Genomic DNA, 17,741 nt, shown 5'->3' on the forward strand with positions numbered 1-17,741 from the left:
CCCTTTTCTTCCATCCAATCTTCTACCCATGGAACTTGGGAAACTCTACTGTCACTTTCTTCCGAGGGTTGGTTTAGAAAAGAATAGCAATGCGTCAAGGTCACTGTGTGTGGAAGCTGAGAGAAGAGACGGTTGAGAATTAAAACAATATAAGTCCTAGAAACAAATTTTGTTGATCTGAGAGAATGGAACCCTGCGAGGCGCTGGATAGGCTGGGCTGGGGCTGCACTGAGAAATCCCACTGTGTGGCTGGAGTGGGAGTTTAGTCTCTGATCAGCCTGCTGGCCTAACTGTGGATTTGTGTAGGTTGTTGTCTGAACATAGCAAGCAAAAGCTGGGAGGTGCCCCAGAGTCGGTGTCCTGAAAAGAGATGGAAAAAAAGAAAGAGCAAAAGTCTTGATGAGTGTTAGGAACAAAAGCAATTTCATTTTGAATAGAAATGCTTTCAACTTGTTTGGACTCTTAGAAGAAAGCCAAATAAGAAAAAAGAAGTTCAGTTAATATTTTTCTCTCTCTTCCTTCCCTTCTTTTCGCCTCCCCTTCCCTCTCTCCCTTTCTTCCTATCTTTTGTTTTTAAAGAAATAGGTATTCTTTTCTTCCTAGAGAAGAAAGTTGAGTATATTCAATTACAGAAACCTATTTCACTGTTCATTTCTATTGGTACCTTATTCTTTCAAAAATGGAAGTTTTTGGTTATCCAGATTAGTTGGTTATTCGATGTTTGTATGTCTGTGTCTTTGTCTCTTGCTATGGTTTGAGTGTTCCCCTTCAAAATTCAGGTGTTAATACTTAACTGCCAATGTGATGGTATTAAGGAGTGAAGTCTTTAAGAGGTAATTAAGTCATGAGAGGTCCTCCCCTCATTAATGGGAATATGTGCCCTTATAAAAAGGCTTGACCTTCCACCTTCCACCTTCTATTATGTGAGGACACAGTGTTTTTCCCCTCCAGAGAATGCAGCCAGCCCTCACCAGACGACTGAACCTGCTGGCACCTTGATTTTGAACTTGGCAGCCTCCAGAACAGTGAGAAAATATGTTGCTGTTCTTTACAAATTACCCAGTCTGTAGTATTTTATTATAGCAACCAAAACAGAGTAAGACATCTGCGCAGTCAGGGTCATCACAAGATGTTTCTGTTGAAATTTTCTTTTGTTGTAAAACATCCCTGGGACCATTGGGCGAGAACTGAAAATAAAGGTATTACGATGAGATCAGCACTTCTGTGGCACTGACATATAAACAGTCAAATTAGCTCTCTTGTAAGGAAAGAATGGAAGCCGCAGCCACAAAACATTATTCCAGCAGCAGCCTGACGTGTCCTTTGAACTATTAAAGTCATTAATAATGAAATGTCCAAGCATTGCCTTTTGGGTTGTTAAATAATGTGAGGATTACTTAGTTTGATAAAACCTATTTCCTGTGGATGGTTGTTTACTGAATTAAATGTGGTTTGTTTTGTAGTATCCCCTTTTATAATTAAAATAATTCACATTGCCAACACATATTTAAGGGATTCATTTTGACATACTTTGAGCTAATTAACAGAGAGGAATTGCTTCATAGACTGAAAATAGAGATTCTGGTTTTTTCTTTCTAAACTTTTGTGTCTTTTTAAAAGGAACAGTTCTGCCGGCTTGGGTCAGCATGTTCTCCTTATTTTTTTCCCCCAAGAGGAAACATTAATGAGATTCTGATTACTGTCTTCAGCTTGTCAAGAGGTGAATGGAAGTTTTAAGAAGAGTCTAGGAGAATTTGTAGACTCTAGCTTGGGGAATTGAGTAAACACATTAAATCTGGAAAGTTATCCGCCAGGGTAATGGGGTGGAGTGGGCATTTAACTACATTCTGCTAAAAATAACATTTTTCAAGGAGCTCAAAGAAACATGGTACTGCTTTAGCCAAACTATCTGCATTTTTCTTTCTCTGAATATGTGGGCTTTTAGCTACAAAGAGACTATCAGTTTTACATAAAGTTCAGATAAAAACAAGGTTTGTTATAATTTAAGAAAATAAAATACAGTTTTAAAAGTAATCAGTTATTAAGAAGGATACAATTCTCTGCAAATATTCATTAAGGTATCTGTTTATGCTTGGTGATGCATAGTTTGAGTTAGTCCCAAATCCAGATGTTATTTTTTTATTTCTTTTAAGGTAGGAAATTATAATTCATTTTCTATACCATTGAGAATGTTAGCAAGTGCATCCTGACTTTGTAAGGCAGTTCTGCATATTTTTAGATCAGTCTGAAATTATGGAATGATTTCTCACAAAAGATACTAAGTCAACATTCATAGCACGTTAAAAACATAGAAATGGAAGCTTGAATGTTATTGACTTCTGAAATGGCAGCAAATGGACCTTCAATTTACTCCTTGGTTATAGACAACTTAGGGCCATACTTCCTCATATGCTGAATGTAGTTTGTGTATGTCGTCTCAAACTATTATTGGTTTCTTTCACTAATAAGTAGATATTACTAATATCGGCAGTCAAAACCTAGGTGATTGAAGCATTTACATCATAGCTCAATAGTCTTAGGAAACCTCATTATATTACATGTCAAATTAAAAGTTTTGCTATTTTTACCTTGAATTTATAACTTAAATGTATTTAAGATATTAATTCATTGCCAAGGCATGTGACTCGATTAAGCCAAATGAAACTGTGGAAATGATACTTACCAGAATGACCATGATCACGAAAGAATGTTTTCATTATTTACTACTCATTTCAAACAATTTTTGTGATTACCATTCTGATTGGCTGCTTCCATACTTCAGGATGGATGTACAGTCTTTGTTGTTGGTTGTTGTTTTGCACAATCCCTAAAAACTATATATTAAATGGTTTCGGTTTTATCCTCTTTTAATCTCACCAATGTGTTCAGTACTAAAATGTACATTAGAAGACAAACATTGTTGAGTAAAACAAATAAAACAGAGTAAGGATTTGTAATAGTCTGTTCTTGCATTGCTATAAAGAAATACCTGACACTGGGTAATTTATAAAGAAAGAAAATAATTTTAATTGGCTCGTAGTTCCACAGCCTCTACAGGAAGCATGGCTGGGGAGGCCTCAGGAAACTTACAATCTTGACATTAAGCAAAGGGGAAGCAGGCACATCTTACATGGCTGGAGCAGGAGGCAGAGACAGGGGCGAGGTGCTACTCATTTTTAACCAACCGGATCTCATGATAACTCATTCACTATCACCAAAACAGGCACCACGGGGATGGTGCTAACCCTCTGTCACTATAACAAGAAAAAAGAGAAAAGGAGAAGTAGGAGGCAAATGTTTTACAAGTTTGAGGAAGAAAAGTTACATCATGATCCAATCTCCTCCCACCATGCCCCACCTTCAACATTGGGACTTACAATTCCACATGAGATTTGGTGGGAACACAGATCCAAATCATATCAGAATTGATGATCAGACACAATTCTTTATTATCCATTGAGTAACCCCTAACTTTGTAATCACACAACTGCTTCAAAAGCACTGATTTCAATGCACCTTTCATACTCTAACTTATAATACAGTTCTTAGCTAAAAACAGCCTTCTTCCATAGCATGTGTTTTTGGAGGTAACTAATAGGAAGTTTTCCAAGTACTTCTTCCCCTATCCATGACTTTTATACCAGGAGCTATTGTATAACATGAACATTAATGGTTCTATCAAAATGTAAAGTGATATATCTAATAACATGATTTCCAACATTAAAAAACAGTGATATTATGTGACATCCCCTCATCATTTAACATAAAAGTCTTGCCAATATTCGAATCTGCTTTCTCCCAGAGGAGGATATTTTTCATGTAATTAGTGGATGGCTTTGCTTTTTCAAATTCTTATAAGCAGGACAACTTTGGATGATGTTCCCATAGCTTTGATTTCTTTTCTCGACTGTTAGCGAAAAAAGTCATAAATGTCACATTAGAAAGCTACATTTAGAATTTTTTATGTAAAAGCTCAGTTGTTTACCAGGAATATTATTGTGTTCCACTGGAAAAATCTGGAGGAAAGCCTGCATGATTTCATTTCTTCACATGGATCTTAAATACAAGCTAGATGCTAAGCACAAGTTGCTCATGAGAAGTGTGTGATATAGATATGATCCCTATTCTTGGAGAAGATGAATATGAACCAAAAGTCACAACACAGAGTAAAAGGTGTGCTGAAGGAAGTAGTAGTGGCACCTTTCCTAGCCTGGGAAAGTCAAATAAGAATTTCTAGCGAAATCTCTCTTTTGCTATAACAAGAAAAAGGAGAAAAAGAAACATCATTGCAAACGTTTTAAAAGTTTGAGGAAGAAAAGTTGCATCCTGCTGACTTCTGGCTTCTCTATGACGTGGGTTCCAGTCCATCTTCTGAGGGGATTGGGGAAAGAGAAGTTTGTTAAAGTGAGAAACATTTGAAGTAGTTTTGTTAAGAATGAGAAATAATGATGTAAGACCCAACAAACAGGGAGATTTATCTATTTTGTTCATTTATGCATTCAAAAAACACATAGAAAATATTTACTAAGTTTATGTGAAATGAATGATTGAATGAATGATTACTACATAGTGTTAAAATTGACTGTTAGTTGTAGACTTTAAAATTATGGTGGTACAGTGTATTTGATTGTATGATTTTTTTCAGTAGGTCTTAGTCACATATCAGAAGGTAGGTCTGGAAGAAGCAGAGAGTTGGGATTTTGTCAGACAGGAGAGATGAAATTAGAATGGGACAAGGGTGTTTTAGATATTATTTAAGTGCTGGACTGTGAAGTCTAACATGGCAAAGTAGGAATGCAGATGAGTTGCTCATGGACAGGACCAGAGGTTCTGGAGAACTGGCATTTGCTGGGCATGTATTGAAAGGAGTAGAGATTGAGACCAAAGGGTGAGATTCTAGACTTTAAAATTCAGAGCCCCTCCTGGTGATATGGCTTGTAGTTTGGCTGGACCTGAAATGATATTTTTAAGTTGTATCTTTTGTTACTTTCGTCCAAATCCTTCTCCACATTACAAGTGGCTTTTCCATTCATGGTTCCTTCTATGCTAGCCCATAGAAGGAACCTCTTTGTGCCTCAGTTTCTCCTTCTGAAAAAGGGGAAAACAATATTCATTTCAAAGAGTTGTAAAGTTTAAATGGGATAATAAATGTAAAATTATAAATTTGCCTACAACATTGAGGTATAAGATATGCCATATTATTTAATTTTTAAAAAATTCAGTGGAATCTGCCTCTAAGTTCCCATTTAATATGATGCGAAGTTACTAAATATGAACCATTAACTGGGACTCCTTTCTCTGTTTGGCAGTGTAAACACTGTCAGATACTGAGAAATATTCTCTGGCCTTTGGTCCATCCAGGTTGCAACTGAGATGCTCACTGTATGAGGCGACATGATCCATTCAAAGGCAGGTGGCTCCACTGCCTCTCTGCCAGGTAGAGCGTTGTCATCCTTTGCTGCAGAGCTCAAGTCTGTGGCGCACGAAGTTTCACTTCCTCAGCAAACACATTGGCCCACTCGTCAAAAGTCCTGTTGCCTTCTGGGGTACTTCTACCCCAGGCTCTGACATTAGTGCAAACATCACCACTTATCTTTTCTCAAGACCATGGAGACTGCTATCCCTGGGTGAATCCCCCTCTTTCAACACAGTAACTCCCCTCCCACCCCATACTCCATCCCCTCCCTCTCAGGAACACGCAGCTACATTCCCCTCCCACACAAAAATCCAGATCAACATGTATTAAAGATACTTAACAACTTTTGTCTTGAGCCATGCAAATATAATACCTTTAGAAACTCTGAGACCAGAAGCCTAGAATTTCTGGGAGGAGAGGTGGGCAAAGTGACCTTTCCATCCTCTGGGTGTCTCTGGCAGGGAATAGGTATAGAAATTATATACCTATTCTGGCAGGGAATTATATTCCCTATTCTGGCAGGGAATAGGTATAGAAATTAATAACTTGGATATTGTGTCTTGATATATAACACAGAGTGAGCAGGTAGATCAGGAACTGTTTCAGAAATTACCCTTACGTCATTGTCAGCCTAAACTCTCTCTCACACTGAAAACTGGCCCCACCCTCTAAAAATGACATGATAATCATTGACCCCTTTGCCAGAGCTCTCAGTAGAAGGAAGGAGCAGATCCTGAGTTTCAAAAGAGGTGAGAGGGAGCAAATTCTTTGTTTCTTAACTGCCACTGGCCTCTCTAAATGAACCCAGACCTGTCCTTGAGACCCCAACAAGTTAAAAGGGTAACTTAGGCTGCAGCTTTCAGAGCTAATGAAATTTCCAGATGAGAGGACTCAAAAGGTAGAGCCCTTCAAATAGCCAGGGCCCTGCACTAAACTTGAAGTTTGGGAATCAATGCGGAGCCCCTCCATGGGGCTGCCTCCAGGAATCCAAGCCCTTTAGATGGGAGCTGGCTCTTGGAATTTTGGGCATCAACAACTACCCTTTGGTGACACTGTGCCCACTCCATACCAAGGTGCCAGCTCAGCCATGCACTTTGTTTACCCCAACATTGAGTGCGGGGTGTAGTTCTTGGTGATGGATAATCACCAAGGATTACCAGAGAGCCACATCCCTGTTGTGTTCTGTTATCTATGGCTCTTCCTCAAACACAACTCCAGACAATGTGAATAATGCCCCCTGGAGTTGATCCTTCTGCCCCCACACTTGGGCCTTGAGTGTGGCAAAAAAGCACTAGAAAATTTTCTCTTGGAATAGGTCCTCATCTGCCCATCATAATTTAGCTGATAGACTTTCCTGCTTTTGAGGGCCTTCTTTATTTCCTATGTGGGAAAGAGTTAGGGAAGGGGAAGGGGAACCAGGGCTCGAAGCTAAGCTACAGTAAGAAATCCTTCCGATAGTGTGCAAACATTTTGGGAGATCTTTTAGCTGCCACCCTGTCAGTGCACACATCGTGTTGGACAGCCTCACCACACACCTGTGTGTCTTTGGAGATAAGCACAGATCTGGGAGTGAGGTATAACTTGTTAGGTTCCTCCTACCTGACTATCCTCAAGCTGGGACATTGTATTCCTTCTGCTTTCAGACTTGCACCAAAACATCAGATCTTCCTTGGTCTTGAGACAGCTGGTTTTCAGACTGCAACTACATCATCATCTCTCCTGGTTCCAGACCTTCAGACTTAGACTGAAACTTACATCATCAGCTCTCTTGGTCTTCAGCTTGCTGACAGCAGACCTTAGGACTTGTTAGACTCCATAGTGGTAAGAACCAATGCCTTTTCATTTGTCTGTGTACCTATGAATCTATCTGTATATCTATCTATCTATCTATCTATCTATCTACCTACCTACCTACCTACCTACCTACCTACCTACCTACCAACCTACCTACCTACCTACCTACCTCTGCATCTATATCTATACATGCTCTTGGTTATCTTTCTCTGTAAAACCCTGACTCTGATACAACCTCTTCTCCCTAGACTGCTTGAGGGTTTACCTCAAGAAGCGTCACAGCCTCTGTTATTGTGTCAGTTCTTGAAATGTGAATAAATGAGTCAGGGAAAGTGGGATGGGGAAGAGGCCTGGCTCACTTTAAACAATGTTTTGGATTCAAGGACATCATATCTGGTTTATCCAAAAGTACACTCTGTGAGCTTCTAGAAACTGTTGAGGACACAAATTAAGACAGGAAAGCTCCAGACAAGCATTCTTGTGATATTATGGATCAGATGAGGGTATATATGGTGGCTGGGTGGATGTGGACCTTCCCAGAATGCACAATGTAGAGTGGGCAAGAGCCCACGAAGGGTGCATGGCCACTGTGATGCTCGTCTAATTGGTCTGCCCCATGTTCTTCCCCAAGTAACTGTTTTGGGTTGGGTGTTTTCAGTAACCCTCTTGTTTAGGTTATTCCTTGGGAACCTTGAGAAGTCATTTCGTGAATGTCTCACAGAATTTACTTATTATCTCCTCCTGGGTCAGCCCTGAGACCCTTCATTAGGATATCTTGAAACCATGCAGGAGGCCCTTGTCCTGGTCTTTTCTGTCTTGAAACTTGCTGAGTCCCTCATATGAAACTATGGTTGTGAGGAGACAGTCCAGTGAAACACTAGAAACTATGGTGGGGGAGGGGGCAGGTGTCAACTTTGATGGGAGAGGTTGTAATCCTAAGAGAGTGTGGCGTCAGGTGAAGAGGTAAGACCCAAAGACAAAGTAGGGTATGACTGGGGAATAGGGTCCAGTATCTGAGTGTGCTCTGGGGATGGAAAAGAAAAGACAGTGGTTTGGTAAAAGTTGCTACATGGACACTACAGGATCCAGTTTTGTACCAGACTCTGGTGGAAGAAAGATACCCACTGGTGATGGTGAAACAAAGGGAAATGAGAAAATGGGAGGGCCTGGTGGGAGGGTGGAGGCCAGAGGAAGGAATACCAAGTGAGTGATGCTCAGTGATCCCAAAGGTGACAGAGAAAGCACAGCATCTTTTCCTGCCTCCTCATAGAAGAACAGAACATCTGCTTCTGTGATTGCTCTATTACACCCTACAGAGCACAAATTTTGCTGTATCTGCCCCAGAAAACTACCACCAAAACAAAAAAAAAGAAAAGAAAGGGCATCGATAGTAAAAATGTTGCACCGGTAGGAGTCAGGAGGCACAAAGTGGATCCAGAAGGAGAATGGGGACAGGAGGGCCTGGCGGGCCTGGCAAGGGTCACATATCCTAATATCCTGGACTTCATGAAACTTCTGTGATCCCTCACCCCAGAGCTGGTGTTCACATTCCCTTCCCTCTGGGTTCTCCTTCTCACGTCAACCCCAGACTGCACTGGGACACTGGAATTCCATGGGACAAGCTAGAAAGAGGGTTATCTGGGATAACAGAAGAGATTAATCACCTTTTGCAAAGAGAAAGGTGGTCTTATGCTACCTTAGCCCTTTGCAAACAAGTTATTTTAAATAGAGAAAATAGCTTGTGTTGCATCAGGTGAGGGTAGGAGTGAAGGTACTCTGTAGGAGGTTTGTAAAATGTTTCATTGGGAATAGATTTAAAATTAGGCCCTGAGATTTAAAATTAGGACCAGGAATTTAAGGTCCAAGGGTCAATAACATTAATAGTTAGGCTCACATAGGAAAAGTGCTTGTCATTTAAAAAGGGCTTTGATATACATTATCCCATGTGATCAACACAACTCAATGAGATTTGCAGAAAGGATGTCCTCTCAAAGGAGGAGTCTAAAACTTAGGGAAATTAACACTTTGTTCAAAGGGTTGACCTGGAAATTTTCTTTTCAAACTTAGCCAGAATCCTTTCCACTATATCTCACATCAACATTTAGTAGGAAAGACCTGCTGCCCAGCTCTATTGTTATTTAATTCCCATGGAGGGGCAGAGCATTAATTGGAGAAGTTTTCTAAATTCTGATATTCTTCCTTTGGGCCTTTCCTCTGAGGGCTCTGTTTTCCTCTAGAAACTGACATCCTCAGCAATTGTGGACCTGGGACCTCATGAAATAAGAGAGATTAAGGTTAACCCTGGGAGGCTGGCATTGAATAGCAGAATTTATCTTTTAAAGCTACGACTTTGTTCTTCTTGCTGTCTCTGCATTGATGCTGAAAGCCAAAAAAATTGGAGGGTGGATCCCATTTCTTACTCTCCTCTTTCTAAGCAAGCAGTAGACATTCATTATAAATGAATAATGTGACTTCCTATGTTGATTTAAAGATCTCTGTTCTTTCCTTTTGAAAGTGGATATAAATAATTTCTACTAATCCTTTTCTGAAAAACTCAAGTAATGATAGTTTTTCTGCATATGGTCGTAAATTGATATTTCAGTCAGTAATCCTCTGCTGAATAACAAGGACATAGGATCTCGAGTCTTCAGGGTTATATATGCTCCTTTCCATAGGATCCTCTTCCCTGAGGACAGACTAAGTCATATCTGATAGGAGCTTTTTAAAAGCTCAGTGTTTCCCTCTAGGTCAGTCCTAAAACAAGGGATAGGTTTGACCCAAAGACACATCAAATGGAAAGGTGGCTATGAGTAAGTGTTGAGGGTCTCTTCTCTTGGAGTAAGCCAGCCTGTAGCCCCAGAGTCACAATGTTTGGGATTTTATCCTGGAACTCTCTAACACACCCAGGTTGGTGGCATGTCTATGAGCTTTGATAGAAGCCCTAGTTTCCTCTCTGTCCCCTGTCCCTCATCAACCTGTTGCTCTAGACTGCTGATGTTCTAATCTTTCCTGAGAGTTCCAATTTCTTATTCTCTCTCTTCTAATAGAAGGCAAAGAAAAGGAACTGTGAATGTAGACATGTTTGGAAACATGGGAAAAGGAAAAGAATCAACAAGGGTCAATCTCATTTGTCAGCTGGACCCAGGGTTTCCTTGCCTAACTGATGTCTCTGACTTTTTCAAATATTGATAAATATGGATTCCACTGAATGTAATAACATGACACAAAGGAGATACTAACCTCATACAAAAAAATAAAATATAGAACTCACTAAAGCACAAAAGAAACCAGTCAATGGTCTTCATCACTTTAAGTACACTGCTGCCTCTGGCAGCTGAGCGCAGAGAACGTGAGCTCCAGTCTGGAGTTCCAGGCCATTAACACAGAGGTAAAGAAGTCACACAGAATTATTGAGCACAGGGGAAGAAACAAAGAATGGACCACGCACCAACAGCCCCTCCACACCCACAGAGCTAAGCAGACCCCACTGCTGCACCTGGTCTCTAGACCCCTCTACTCTTATCCAGGCCTTCCTATTTTCCACCTGTAGCTTTTCTACACATCTGTATTCAAATCCTAGCTTGGTTGTGTACCTTGAATTGGTCACTTCATCACTGAGAGCTTTGCTTTCTTCCTTTATATAGTGGGATTGATAGTATTATGCTTGCACCAAGTTGAAGGGTAGCTTAAATAAAGCGATAGATAATGTCCTTTATAGATGAAACCTAAAGGGCTGTAAACACATTTTGGGGGATTCTCTTTTCTATATTCTCTTTTTTGCTAAAGTCTTTTATCCTTGATCCTGATCTAGAGTAAATATTGATGAACCTTCCTTGCAAGAGAGGAACGTAAGAAACGTTGTATTTTCTTTTAATGTTTTCTTAGTGTTTGGTGCTCTCAATGATCTAGCTTGACTAGCCACAAAAGGCTTCTTTAACATGGTCAACACACAGAAAAGAGTCCTGGAGATACCGCCCAAGCTGGCTGTACTTCTAACTCTGCCACTCACTACTGACTGGCTGTGTGACCTTGAGCTCATCACCTCTGACTCTGACCTGCACAGTGTGGCTCACATCACTTCCCAGGAGATGCTGGAGGAAAGAGAACTCTGTAAACTGCTGTCAAAGGATGAGTGGGCCTTCTGACTAGGCAGTAGAGAAATGGAAAATCAATGAGATGAGAGACTCACGATGTGGTAGTTTGTTGACATTCATGCAGGCAGGGTATAGGACAGTTGCCCTTTGCTGAGATGATCCTCTTTTTCCAGCCTCTGCAAAGTTGCTGTACCTGTAGAACTTGCATTTCTGAGGCTGCAGTGAGGAGAGTGTGATGAATGAATTATCTGCCCATTTGTATATACTTCTTCCAACAAGCATTCGGATACATATGAGGATTTTCGGTAACATGATCAGACTTTTGCTTCAGATAAAACTTGGCGATGGAAGGAGATGAAGGATGATGGCAGGGACATTTCTAGCTTAGAAACTTATAGGATGATGATATCTTTGACCTACTTAGGGACTCCAAGGAGAGAAGCATGGTTAGACTTTGTCAACCCTGAAATGTGTTGCAATTGGGAAAATTACTTAACCTGTCTATGTCTGAATGTTCCTTCTCATCAGTAAAACTTCCTATCCAGTGTTGCAGTCAAAGCGTCTATGTGCCAGTGCACAGTAGTCTCTTCTAGGGTCAAGGATAGATCCATGAGCTCTAGAAACAGAAGTCCAGAGAATAGAAATAAATGTAGCAATTACCATCAACTTTATTCAATTTTCAACAATCCTATCCTGTGGAGGATCAGGCCAGGAACACTGGTGTCACCAATGTTGCAGAGTCCCTCCAAAGATCCAAGGTGGTATTTCCAGTTTTCATCTATTTTTAAATGTATCTGATCATAAAGTGTATGAAACCAACACCCTATGATATAGATTTATAATTATTTTGTTCACACTTTCTAATAAGGACAATGAGCTTTAGAAATGTTAAGTGATTTACATAAGTTACCTGGTAGTGAAGTAAGGATTCAAAGTCAGGCTACAAGTTCAGTCTCCTCTAATCATATAATGCTACACGCAATGCTATCTTTTATGAAAATGAATTCATTTTATGAAAAATTAATGGGAGTAGCAGGCCTTGTTTCATTTTCCTTTGTGGTTACTCCCACATGGCAATTTTCTTGGGTTCTTCTGACTGAGAGACTGACTGCAGTAACATGGCCCAGTTTTTCCCAGAGTAGTTGAGGAGGGCTCCCAGTTCTCTGTTTTAGTTAAAATGAAACAATAGTATTGCTGTTCCTTCTTAACCCCAACTTCATTGCAGGAAGATTGTGTACAAAATTGTTGAGTACCTAGGTCTATTCGAAACCCAGTTTGATTACTTACTAACTTGGATAAGTCTCATGCCTTTAGACTGAGTACAACCGTACTTATCTCAGACAGTAGTTGTAAGCATCAATTACTAAAAAGTGTAAATTTCACCCCACTTCTACATATATGCTTTTCAGCAAAGCTGAAAAGAGCTAAGCTGACATGGAATTATAATTCGTTCTGTGAGTATGTTTATTTGTCTTTATTTTACCAAGCATTCCATGAAAAAGCTGCAAAAATAAGTATTCTATGACATTTAGGTTTATGCCACAATAAGATACCATCTCACACCAGTCGGAATGGCTGTTATTAAAAAGTGAAAAAAAGTGCTGGCAAGGTTGCAGAGAAAAGAGAACACTTATACAATGCTGGTAGGAGTGTAAATTAGTTCAGCCATTGTAGAAAGTAGTATGGCAATTTCTCAAATAACTTAAAACTTAAAAAAGAATTACCATTCAACCCAGCAATCCCATTGCTGGGTATATAGCCAAAGGAATACAAGTTATTCTGTTGTAAAAACACATGCATGCTTATGCTCATTGCAGCACTGTTTACAAGAGCAAAGACGTGGATCAACCTAAATGCCCATAAACATTAGACTGGATAAAGAAAATGTGGTATATATACACCATGGAATACTATGCAGTCATAAAAAAAAAGAATGACATCATGTCCTTTGCAGCAATATGGATGGAGCTGGAGGCCATTATCCTAGGCAAACTAACACAGGAACAGAAAACCAAATACTGCATGTTCTCGATTGTAAGTGGGAGCGAAACAATGAGAACACATGTATACTAGGAGGGGAACAACAGACACTGGGGCCTACTTGAGGGCGGAGGTTGGGAGGAGGAAGAGGATCAGAAAAAATACGTATTGGGTACTATGCTTATTATCTGGGTGATGAAATTATCTGTATACCAACCCCTCATGACACACAGTTTAGCTATATAACAAACCTGCGCATGTGCCCCTGAACCTACCATAAAAGTTAAAACAAAACAAAACAAAACAAAACAAAACAAAACAAAACTTAGCCAAGTGTGGTGGCATGCATCTGAGGTGGGAGAATCACTTGAGCCCACCAGGTCGAGGCTGCAGTAAGCTCTGATTGCACCACTGCACTCCAGCCTGGATGAAAAAGTGAGACCCTATCTCTAAAAATATAAATGAATGAATGAATGAATGAATGAATGAACATAGTAAAAAAATTAGGCTTATGATGCTGATAACTAATGTTACCAATGTAAAGATGTGATAGTTTAAATTGAAGTTAGAATAAAAGCAAAGCTGTCAGCTGACAGAGATGTAGTGATTTAAGAAGGCAGCATGCTTCCAGCTGGATAGTATACTAGAAAGTATGGTATTTAACTCATTTATTTTGCAAATAAGGACACTGAGTCCAGAGATGTGTACTGACTTGTATTTTGGAGTCATACTGCAAGTTAGTGAGAGGCAGCTCATAGGATAGTCTCTCCTGTGTGCCTGTTTAATTCTGCTCTTCAATTGCAGCTGCTGCGGAAGGTCTGTCTAGGGAAAAAGTTAGAGCTTTTGTAACCTGTACTCTCTTTGAAAGATTCAAGAAATCAAAATTGCCAAGTGAAGCCATGAAATAAATGTCTGATTTGAGTAAAATCTATTAATTTCATTTTCTTTTAGATTTTGCTTTTTGTGGGAGAGACATTTAATCTTTATCACATATCCATGTGTCCCCCCACTGCCCCTGCTGCAGCCCGCTTGCACATAGGAAGGGCCGAGTGACTGGTGAGCTAATGGACTGGGAGTGGAAGGATCATGTATTACCTCTGGGCAGAGGCAGTGAAAAGTCCCCAGAGAGCCCTCCAGCTCCCTTCTGCTGCTACAGAGGTCTAGAAATCTCATGTTCTAGATATTGCTGCTTTATGATGTAGACAGACTCACATCACTGTTTGGCAGGCACCTCTCTGGAGAGCCACCTAACCCATGGAGACTGCGGAAACGAGAAATAAGACACTGAACTTTCAGTGTTTGGATATTGCTACTGAAGCTTCTAGCCTAACCTGGCCTACCTAATTTTATTTTTTCCCTGTTATAAAAGTTATGTGTATTCACTGAAGAAAAATCCAGGTATATATGAAATAACCATTCGGAATCCTACCACTAAGAAACTGTCATTTTAACAGTTTTGGTGAATGTTTGGACATAAACATGCATTTAATATAAAATATGCATATTATACACATGTAATATAAAACATAAAATATGACAGAAAATATACATGCTATATAATAAGAATTATGATAAAATTAACATATACTGAATACCCATTTTATTCATGCATTATACTAGGAGCCATACATGAATTATTTCTTTGAAATCTTACAAAAGTCCTGCAAATTTGGAAGTTTCTTAATACCATTTTATAGATAAGGAAACTGAATTTCAGAAAGGTTAAAATAGCATCCTAAGGGTTACACAGCTAGTCAGTGGTGCAGCCCAAACTGAAATTCATTCGTCTGGCTTCAAACTAGAGTGGATCTTAGTTACAAAACTTATATTGCTTCTAAACTGGGATTATATCATACATATAATTTCAATCTTCTTCTTGCTCTTATTTTCCCCCTTAACTACATATATCTTTTTTTCAATGGCATAATTTGTTCTCTTACAACATTATTTTTAATATCTGTAATGCTATACTATTAAATAGTTAATTGGCTATTTGTCTATTTTTGAACTCAGATCGTTTCTAGTTTCTTTTTTTGCCATCATTAACAATGATGCTAAAGATATATTTGAACCTAAGTCTTTACATACATCTCTAATTGTTTTCTTAGGATAAATTCTGGTAAGTTGAATGTCTGTATTAAAAGGAGTATGTGTTTTTATCAGTTTCTTTAAATTACTGTCAAATTGCCCTGTATTGAAGTTCTTATCAATTTAAGTTCTATCAGTCCTACACAGCACAACCTCACTAACACTTTGATCTTTTATTTAAATTTTTATTTCTTTGGTTATTTTTTTGAAGTTGGACATTTTTCTAATGCTAATTGGCCAGCTATATTTCTCTATAAATTGCATACATATTCTTTACCCATTTTTTAGTTTAGGGGTTAAGATATATTTTAAAAATAAGTACTTGTGTGTCATGATGCTATGACAAGCTCCTCCAGGAGAATACAGATGTTGAAGCTACAATGTGTATCAAATTTCTTATGGCCATATAAACCACTCAGCTTTTTAATATGTCAAATTATGATCTTTTAATTTTGTGGAAATCACAAAAGGACTCAGTTATGTTTGATTAGGCTTATGTTACAGAATCTTATTTCACTATATGACTGGCAAAAAATGCTTTGATTTACTGTTTTTTAAGAGTATAGAATACAGGCAATACCTTCATAAAGTACATGGTGGGGCTAAATGATAGAGATTACACCTCTAAAAGCAGTTTACAGCTTGGACAATAATAGAAAATTTAAGTTATGCTTCTCATGTAGCATATTCCTGTTAATTATAAAAAGTCCAAATGATTTAGTGAAATTGGGCAATTTAGGGTATATACAAGATATAACCAATGTCCAAATTTTGAAGGAAACCTTGGATAGACAAGTAATATACACAGTATTTATATAACATTTTACCTTTCCCACAATGGTATGGTCATTTTTATTGCAGTCCTCCATGTTATGTATAAGTATGTATATCTACACACACACACACACACACACACAAACACACACACAAAAAATAACAGCATAAATTTATTCAACAGTATCACCTCTCTTTGTTTGGCATAATGAAAGACCTTTTCGTTTAAAGGCCAGAGCTTTAAAATCAGACACACCCTTTTAAAGTCACTGTAAATATGTAGAAATGTATAGGCAGCTAGACTTATTATTTTGGAAATAATAACAATTTGCACTGATTAGCTGTAAATCTCAGTTTTTAATGTGGCCTCACATAAAAAACAAATTGTGTATTCTTTTTTGTATTGGCACTTGGCTTCCAGAACATATTCATCTAAGCAAAATGCATGCTATTTCAGCATTTCAATGGAAAAGTTGTTATTAGTTATAATCTCAGTTGAAGGAGTGACCTGAAACTCAATTTTATGCAGAAAAAGATGGGGTGGTTAAAATTGTTCGGCCCAACACATGATTGGTATATCTCTACTTGGTTAAAATATGTTGGGAAATCCTCCTGATATATCGGGTCTGATCAATTTAAAGGCCCTGTAATTAAGTTTGACTCCAAAGAATGAGAAAGATAGGTGACATTTTGAGGTTGTAATTTAGACAAGGCTTTGGAATCACTTGGTTTAAAAATGTTATTCCTTTATCAATGCCTTAAAGCAATGTCCTTTTTTTCGAACATAAAAACACAAAAATACTCCTATTGACAATAAGAAAGAGCTTTCTATGATATCTCCTTCTTTTAAATGTTTACATTAAGTTTATAACTGTTAATTTGTGGTATATTTTTCACTTAGATTGCTCTTGCTTGTGAGTATAGGGAATATTTTTAAATGGTCTGGCTACGATGAAAGCACTCTTCTTTCTAAAGCACTACTGTTGATTCAGATATAACTTCTAGAAGGGAAAGAAATTGATATTATAAAATATGAATGTTAAGCCTTAGTTATATTGCATGTTTTAAGATAAACCAATACTATCATGTCCCAATTCAGTATATCAAACCAATTTAACATGTGATAGTGTATTTAAATTAAATTAAATTAAAACTTCTTGAGGGAGATGTGATGAACTTTGAGATGAATGAAATCTCCAGGTAGAACTTGTTTTGATACTGAGCTACTAATGCTTTGAAGAGCTAAGAGCCTATAATTAGTGAACTTTGGGTTCACTGAAAAAGATAAGTGAAAATCAGAACTCACAGAAAGAAGAGTGAGAAATTTCTATAATGACTATATTGAGGTAAATAACCTGTTTAGAAAACCTGGAAAGTTAAGTGTAAAATGAGGAAACAGGAAAAGCAAAGATGGAGAGAAAAGAACCTACCATACACACATCAACAAAGATGATTCAGGGAAGGAACTGAGGGAGGATGATGGTAGAGATCACAAAACATGAATGGCACTGGCTATTTAGCTATTGTTTTAATGAACATTTATACAGTGCCAGATGTGTATCAGGTGAGGGGATTTGTGTAGTGGATAAAGTGCG

General features: G+C 38.5%; 1 long non-coding RNA gene across 6 annotated transcripts in view; it reads left to right on the forward strand.

Annotated features, from left to right (window-relative positions):
- The window catches only part of LOC105463157 (uncharacterized), an 833,151-nt gene that overhangs the window by 474,507 nt on the left and 340,903 nt on the right, over nt 1-17,741 (forward strand). For all 6 annotated transcript variants that reach the window (XR_011624711.1, XR_011624710.1, XR_011624712.1 and 3 more), the window contains one exon: nt 7,060-7,237. This is a non-coding gene — a long non-coding RNA (uncharacterized lncRNA). The remainder of the gene's footprint in view (nt 1-7,059; nt 7,238-17,741) is intronic.

Source organism: Macaca nemestrina, chromosome 6 (assembly GCF_043159975.1).
Source record: "Macaca nemestrina isolate mMacNem1 chromosome 6, mMacNem.hap1, whole genome shotgun sequence".
Taxonomy (NCBI): Eukaryota; Metazoa; Chordata; class Mammalia; order Primates; family Cercopithecidae; genus Macaca; species Macaca nemestrina.